We start from the raw sequence: 9,062 nt of genomic DNA, 5'->3' as shown, positions 1-9,062 counted from the left end.
TTGGTTGAGAAAGCAATCTGCATTAAGATTTGATCACATATTTACTCGCGGGCGCTTGCTTTTGTCCCTACCACGTTTTGTATCAGTTCTGGCAAGTGTTTATGCACCTCTTTAGGGCGCATTCTAAAAAGGTGGCCCCCATAAAATCTGGGGGAAGTCTCCTCTCAAAAGAACTTTTATGTTATAGTTTTCTACTGTACTTAACAATTTTACATTTTTCCTTTTCTTCTACTATTGTCCTTTGCTGTTCTTTTTTCCCACATGTTTAGTGAGGTTTGGTTGGTCTTTATGCTCAGCTCTGATCTGGTTATTTTTTGTATTTTACGATGCATCATTAGGTTGTCGAAATTACTTTATTGTGCAAGGTTTAATTACATGTTATATTAATAATCTTGAAAATGTCAAATACTAACGTCAAATTTTGTTCATGGAATGTTGAGGGGTTTGCGAGGCAAGGTTAAAACAGAGAAAAGTATTTGCTTTACTAAAAAAGGATAAAATTGATGTGGTGCTGCTTCAGGAATCGCATCTTAATGATAGTGAGCATCTTAGATTGAAATATGGTTGGGTTAGCCAGGTTTACTTTTCCTCTTTCACCACCAGCAGTAGGGGTGTTGTAATACTTATAAGTAAGAAAATACCATTTCATTTAAAGACGTGTGTCAAGGACATACGTGGAAGATATGTTATTATTAAGGGAATCTTACAGGGAGAAGAAACTACTGTGATGAATCTCTACTGCCCTCCTAATTATTCTCCTGATCTTTTAACAAAAGCATTTTTAGAATTTACAGAAATATCGTCATCTGTAGCTTTAGTGGGGGGTGACTTTAACTGATTGCTCAATCCCCTAATCGATAAGCATCCCTCGCGTAGCTCTGCTTTAACAAACCAGGCCAGTGCCCTATCTGCGATATGTGATGAGATGAGCTTTCTCGATGTGTGGCGAACTTTACACCCAGCCGACAAACAATTTACATTTTACTCCCCTCCCCATAAATGCCACACTCGTATAGATTATTTATTTGTCCCGAAGTCCCTCATACAATATGTCTCATCTTGCGAAATCGGGAACATTGTTGTTAGTGATTATGCTATGGTTTGTCTGAAATTGACTACTGTTGGACATTTTGCAGGAAGCAGGAGATGGAGGTTTGATTCACGCCTCTAAGAGATGAGAAATTTGTGTCTTATATGACCAGTGAATTTAAAATCTTTATGGATATAAATTCACAGTCTACTGAAGACCCCTCTCTACTTTGGGAGACTTCAAAAACATATATCAGAGGTTTAGTAATTGGCTACTCTGCCTCTAAGAAACGAAGGCAATCAGAGCTCCAGTCAAAGCTTGAGAAAGATTTAAAGGATATTGAGAAAACATTAACTTCATCATCTGACCCATTATTATTACAAAATAAATGCGCTTTGCAAGCCGCATTAGACGCTTTGTTAACTCAACGGGCTAAGAGTTCTATTCTCTTTTCTAGACAGCGACTATATGAATTTGGTGATAAACCCAGCAAGTATCTATCTTACTTGACTGAAGTCGAATCGGATCCTCAAATAATCACCTCATTAGGTGATACTGCCGGTATTTGTTATTTTGATAATAAAAAACATAAATAATATTTTCAGAGAATTTTACTCACAACTTTATAAATCAGATCTTCCCCCAGGGGCCTCTGTGGATATGGAACATTTTCTGTCTCAAATAATTCTTCCTACTATTTCTGAAACTCAGAAGGTTGAATTAAATGCACCTATTACTAAAGATGAAGCCCTGTTTGCACTTAAAACATTACAATCAGGGAAGGCGCCAGGGCCAGATGGCTTGACTGGCGATTTTTATAAAGAGTTCCACCACGTGCTATTGGACCCTTTTTTGACTATGCTAGAGACTATGCTATTTGACTATTCTTTTACATCCGGCTCTCTGCCTCAATCTTTGAGAGAGGCAGACATCACAGTTATCCTAAAAAGGGCAAGAACGCAGATCACTGTTCTAATTACAGGCCTATCGCTTTGTTAAACCAGGATTTTAAGTTAATTTCTAAGATACTAGCGCTCCGACTCGAAAAAGTTTTGCCTGTCATAATCAAGGAAGACCAGATGGGGTTTATCAAGGGAAGAAGTTCTAGCCACAATGTAAGAAGACTCTTAAATATTATTAATATATGTCAAACTCAAGTCTAATCATCTCACTTGATGCGCTTAATGGCTGTAGGTCTAACAATTTCTCACTTTACCGCTCAACATGCCCAGGCTGTCCTCTCAGCCCCTCCCTCTTCGCCCTGGCGATTGAGCCCCTGACCGCGGCCTTCAGGCAAGATTTATTAATAAAAGGAATTAGCACTGGCGACACTCAACATAAAATTTCTCTATGCGCGGATGATATTTTATTATATCAGAACCAGCTTCAACTATTTCCCGTCTCATCAAACTAATTCGCCAATTTGGAACATTTTCGGGTTACAAAATAAACTTTTCTAAATCTCTTGCGATGCCTCTGGGGGCTCTCAGAGGAAGGACTAATTCCCTTGTACCTTTTCCATTTCGTTGGTCCCTGTCTGGTTTTGTGTATCTCTGTATCCATATCACCCCTATGTTTCACCAAATGTTTAAGGCTAACTACACTCCCCTACTAGATGTCATAAAAGAGATTTACAAAGGTGGTGCTCACTTCCCTTATCTTTGCTTGGTAGGGTATCTCTTATTAAGATGAACGTTCTTCCTAGATTACTCTACCCCTTACAGATGATCCCCTTACTACTTTCAAACAAAGTACTGAAACTACTTAACAGCTGGTTGAGTGAATTTATTTGGAATAAAAGAAAACCCAGGCTTAAATTTTTCAAGTTACAGTTACCTTCGTCAAAAGGGGGAGTGGATGTGCCTAACTTCAGATTGTATCAACTGGCATCACATTTGAAGTTTGTAGCCGAATGGGTAAAGGAGGATCCCACCTCTGTTTGGTTATGTCTAGAAAAGTTTCATACTCACTGCTCATTGCTCAGTCTTTTATCCTGTAAGAATATAAAGTCTGTAAGGACTTTGTGCAATAACAACCCTATAGTTGTTAATACTGTTAAAGCATGGTTTGCAGTGCGTAAGTTGGAAGGAAGATCTTTACTGACTCCTTTGCTTTCCCCAGTGCAAGGAAACCCTGACTTTGAACCAGGCATGACAGATACAGGTTATGATATCTGGACATGCCAAGGAATTAAAAAGATGTGTGATTTGTTTGTGGGATCCTCCTTATCCTCATTTGAACAAATTCAGGCTAAATATAACCTCCCTGGCTCTCATTTTTTTACATTTCTTAAAGGAGAAATGGGATGTCATCTGTAATCAAACAAAACGGATATCTGTCTGTAATCGCGCCAGGTTGTTACAGTTTAAAATTATTCACAGATTGCACATATCTCCTAGCAAAAGACATAAAATGTATCCTCATATCTCTCCTGATTGCCTTAAATGCAAAACTGCGTTGGGTACATACACTCATTGTGTTTGGTACTGTCCTAAAATTCAGTCATACTGGCAAGATGTTCTGGAAGATATGAGCGCTATTTTTGGAACTGTTTTGACCTGTGATCCTGTCTCGCTACTCTTGGGATATAGAGACAGTAAAATCAGTCCTGGTTCAGGCAGACTATATGATATTCTCACCTATGCTGCACGCAAGAACATTTTCCTGTCGTGGATTAGCGACAAACCTCCTTCTAAAACATCTTGGCATAAACTCATCATGGAGCTCTTTCCTTTGGAATACCTAACTTGCCTTCTTCATTCCACAAAAGGACGTTTCTTAAATACTGTATATGGACTCCCTATCTTCGTTTTACCAACTCTACTGTTGCATCTATATTGAATGGCGTTGCTATAGATTAATTATTTTTATTTGTATTGTGTCATATGTCCTGTATATTGTCCAGATGAATACTGTCCAGATCTATAATGTGCTGAGCTTTGCTCTCTGTTTTTCTGTTCTTGTTTGTTAAACCTAAATTTGTTCAAAAGAAAAGAAAAACATATTTGAAAAAAAACAAAAAAAACAAATTACATACTGTACAACGGAATAAAGAAAGCAAAGCAGCATATAGCCTGTAGCTACATATGCTCATAAAAAATAAAATAAAAAACAGAACAGAAAGCTGTAATGAAATAAATTAAAAAGTTGAAACAAGTTTATTGTCTTAAGAGCTTTACGATTCTTAGATAACGAAATGCTTTGGATGTATTGTTGGATCTCTCTTCTAAAAACAATGAATAAGGGATTCTGCTGAGTGAATTTACTACGTTGAATGTGAAATTTTGCAAGGAACAATAATAGATTAATAATAAAATACTCATTAATAATACTCATACTCAAAATTTCACATTCACCATAGTAAATTCACTCAGCAGAATCCCTTATTCATTGTTTTTAAGAAGAGAGGTCCAACAATACATCCAAAAGCATTTCGTTATCTAAGACAGTGTAAACAGCCGCATTCATCGTGAAGCGTGCAGCAAGCGATTTGCAAAGATTAATATAAAGATTAATATAAAGGTCAATAAAACGTTACACTCACTTCAGTTATTCTGGAGGTTCAGCAGGAACACGAATAGCTGGTACCGATCCTTTTTTCAGGAGCAGCTTCTTAGCAAATAACCAGTTTTATACTGACCCTCGTTTGTAAAGCAGTCTAGTGTGTGAAATGATTAGCGCAAACAAACTCAGCCACTGCGTCTTCAGCGATTCGGATTTTGGAACATCAACATGACTGCTGTGTTCCTTATTACACCCAAGAACAGAACACCACAATCGCTTAGACGCCATTCTGCTCATAGACAGTGCTCCAGCGTATCAACAACGCGTAAAAGCCAGTCTGCGCGGACTATGATTGACAGCTCGCTCACGAGGGCGGGTCTGTGTTGAAACGCTGCTGTCAATCAACCATCGTGGGAGGGGCGTCGATTTTATTTATATAGCGCTTTTCACAATACAGATTGTATCAAAGCAGCTTCACAGTATTAAATTAAAGGTCCCGTTCTTCGTGATCCCATGTTTCAAACTTTAGTTAGTGTGTAATGTTGCTGTTAGAGCATAAATAATATCTGTAAAATTATAAAGCTCAAAGTTCAATGCCAAGCGAGATATTTTATTTAACAGAAGTGGACTACAATGAACGGCTCGTTTGGACTGCATCCCTCTCCTTCCTTCTTTAATGACGTCACTAGAACTGTTTTTTGACTAACCTCCGCCCACAGGAATGCTCCCTCAACTCTACTGACTACATGCGCACTTCTTATAACTTAGCCTACAGTGTTTACTCAGCTCTTACGATGATTTTCTGAAGTAAAACTGACGCTTCATCTTTTGTGTGATGTACAATAAACTTTAACTCATCAGTATATGTTTGATCATCATTCAGACAGCAGACTTGTAGGCTATTAATAAATAATGGATACATACAAGCAGATGACAAATACGTTATAATAACCATAATTAAACTACTAAACTTTACCTGTTTCATCTCTATACAGCACTCTGACTCTGTAGGCATTATTGTCCGACTCGAACTGAACACTGTTACTGAGAGTTTCTGATATTATCATCATTCCGTGAGCTGAATTTGTCCTGACAGACTGAGCGCGAGCTCATGAAGCTCCGCCCCCTGTGTCGTCCAGCAGCAGCTTATTTGCATATAAAGGGCATACACTAAAACAGCTCGTTTTTCTGAGCCCCAAAAAATGACAATTTAAACATGCTGTAAAAAATGATCTGTTGGGTTTTTTGAGCTGAAACTTCACATACACACTCTGGGGACATCATAGACTTATTTTACATCTTGTGAAAAGGGGCATAATACGGGACCTTTAAAATAATACATCAATGTTTGTTTCTAGTGGAAAACGTCCAAGTTTGGTAATGCTGATCAATAGTATTGTTGATTGATTAATTAAATTAAATATCCCCAAATGTCCCCAACTGAGCAAGCCAAAGGCAACAGTTGCAAGGAACCGAAAAAACTCCATCAGGAGACCTAATGGTGACCTAAAACTCCATCCCAGAGAACCCAGGCTCAGTCGGGGGCCAGTTCTCCTCTGGCGTTTATAAACTAGAGGTCGGATTTAACTGTAAGATTAAAAGTATTATATGAATGCCTGGCTGAAGAGATGCGTCTTTAATCTAGTTTTAAACTGGGAGAGCGAGTCTGAGCAACGAACAGTATCAGGAAGACTATTCCAGAGTTTTGGTGCTAAATGTGAAAATGCTCTCCCTCCTTTGGTGGACCTAGATATCCTAGGTATGACCAAAAGCCTCGAACAGCTTGATTTGAGATGGGAGGAAACATATAAGAAGATTTAAAAACAATGGATGGATTTTTATCATTTTATGATGGTTGTGTACAGGCACTGCCAACACACATTTCAGTACAATCAACTTGTAAAAGTGCATGTACCATTATATGACCCCTTTAAGATAATAAACTTGTTTCAACTTTTTAATTTATTTCATTAAAGCTTTCTGTTCTGTTTTTTATTTTTATTTTTATTTTATGAGCATTTGTACAGGCTATATATATATCATATATATATATATATATATATATATATATATATATATATATACAGTATATATATACAATATATGCTGCTTTGCTTTCTTTATTCCATTGTATGTAATTTGTACGTTTTTGCTATGTAAGTTATATTTTTGATACCTTGGCATTAATAAAAAAAAAAAAAGAAAAAGAAATTGAAGAGAAGAGTACTTAGGCATGCGCGAACGCACGGGACACAGTCTAAGCACATACACGCTTACTTTAAGCAAAGAGGAGAGATTCGCGATTGCACTGAACACGTTTTAAGTGCATTCATATTCTCTGAGCGAGCCCAGAGACAATTCTTACAAGAGCAACGTGTATCTGAGAGTGCGCGCGAGCAGAGAGATTCGCACTCGCACATTATATTAATGTACTTTCGCGCTTCAATAATGCGCTCTCGACTTTTGACAGGAAAATAACGCCATATTTCATTGCTTCACGAAGCCTCGATTTGCCTACCACTAGTTCAAAACGGTGCGCAAAGTTTTGCTACGGTTTCCGGGTTGACATGTTTCCTGGAAACGGCGTGCACCGGTGTTGAGATACGTTTTCTCTTGTTTGGTGGGTGTGTTAGAACTGCAGTCCAATCAGCAGCAACATGTATATAAAGCACACAGTATTAAAGTGAACTGCACAATGGGTTCAAGTAAAGTAATTTACAAATGTGTTTGATGCAGCTTGGTATACGTAACAACTGAGGATATTGATTGATTGATTGATTGATTGATTAAAGTTTATTTTGAGCAAACAAAAAGAAAAGAATACATATATACACATATTAACAAAAAAAAAACATAGTACAGTTAATCTCCCATATATATATATATATATATACACACATATATATGTGGCCCTAGCCACTTACGATTTTGATCTCCAGTACAAACCGGGTCGTCACAACATAGATGCTGACATCTTGTCAAGATATCCTATGTCCACAGATGTGCCAACTGAATGGATTGACATCCCAAGGTCAGGTGTGAAGGCTATCTGTCAACTTGCAGATACTACTTCTGCTGAAGAATCGTGCAGTAGGCTAGTAGATCAGCTAGGGATTCCTTCGGAAAGTATCCCTTCCGCATATGTCTGCCCCATACAGTTGGAACTGGAACATAAGACGCAGTTGTCCAACTTGGACTTGCAAGTCGCTCAATAGCAGAACTCCATCATTGGACCTGTGAGACAAGAAGTCAAAAAGGGAAAAGTACTCACAGCTACTAAGAACTCAACTCTTCCTGAATCTCTGTTGAGACAACAGGGAGACAAATTAGTGATTCGCTACAATCTGTTGTACAGAGTCATTAAGAGTCCCTGCGGAAAGGAGATTCAACAGTTAGTTCTCCCAAAAGAATACAGATCTCAAGTATTGCATTCTTTTCATGATGAGTCTGGCCATCTTGGAATTGATAAGACCACAGAACTGTGTAGAAATCGTTTCTATTGGCCACGGATGAGTACAGAAGTGGGTAACACGGGTAACAAGGTCCAAAGCTGGGGTAAAAACACAGAAACACCAGATGAAAGACAAAGACAGGAGAAAAAAAGGTCTTGAGTCTGAAGTAATAGAGTCTGAAAGTGAAAACAGCATGGATGAATATTATCCAGTTCAGCAAAATGCATCATTTGACAGACTGCTCATTTCTTCATTGGCGTCGGATAGAGACAAAGTACCTTACAGAGCTACTCAAAGCCCTACTCATTTGGAAGTGACAGAAGACTTTACAGAGCATGAAGTGGGGAGTACTGCTTCAACAGCTTCTGATTGTATTGAAGGTCTAAGATTAGAGGGTGGAGACATTCCGTCCAGAAATACATCAAGAGTAGAGGAAAGTGAGAGAAGGGAACTTCGTCCCAGGAGAGAAGTGAAACCTGTGAAGAAATTAAGCTATGATGAATTGGGGAAATCCACAGATAGGCCCTTAACACTAGCGTATAGGGGTATGGAGGTAACTGTTCAAAATCCTACCAGACAAAGGTCATGTAGCACAGTATGGTGTCATCCTTTAGCCAAATGTGATTTATGTGCTAGTGAGGGTACTGATTACTAATCCAAAGCCCTATTGCATATGTAGGGGACCGGGAAACTCATGGGGATATGAGAACATTAGGAGGGGGAGAGTGTAGAGTGTATCAATACAGGGTATTGATAATTCTGATTGGTAGAGGGAGGAGGAGAGAGAAATGGAGGAAGATCGTAAAGTGATGTCGCACTTTATTTTTCTGGTGATTCTGAGAGAAAATACACCCAAATAATTGCTGACTAAGTCGTCAAAGAGTATATTTAGCATACAGAAAGTGTTAAAGAATGTTTCTGTAATTCGTTTCATTTGTTATACTTTGACTGAAAAGTTTAAACAGACTTGCCTATGTTACTGCTGCTGAGCGCGCTTTAATCTTTTTCTTTTACGTCGAGTAAAATCTACTCGCGGGATCTGAGTTTATTAATCGTTCCGAGGAAGACGACTACAG

This window comes from Scardinius erythrophthalmus, assembly GCF_964197995.2.
Source record: "Scardinius erythrophthalmus genome assembly, chromosome: 13".
In the NCBI taxonomy this organism is placed as follows: domain Eukaryota; kingdom Metazoa; phylum Chordata; class Actinopteri; order Cypriniformes; family Leuciscidae; genus Scardinius; species Scardinius erythrophthalmus.
The sequence above is the reverse complement of the archived record's forward strand: the minus strand, read 5'-3'. Positions refer to the sequence as shown.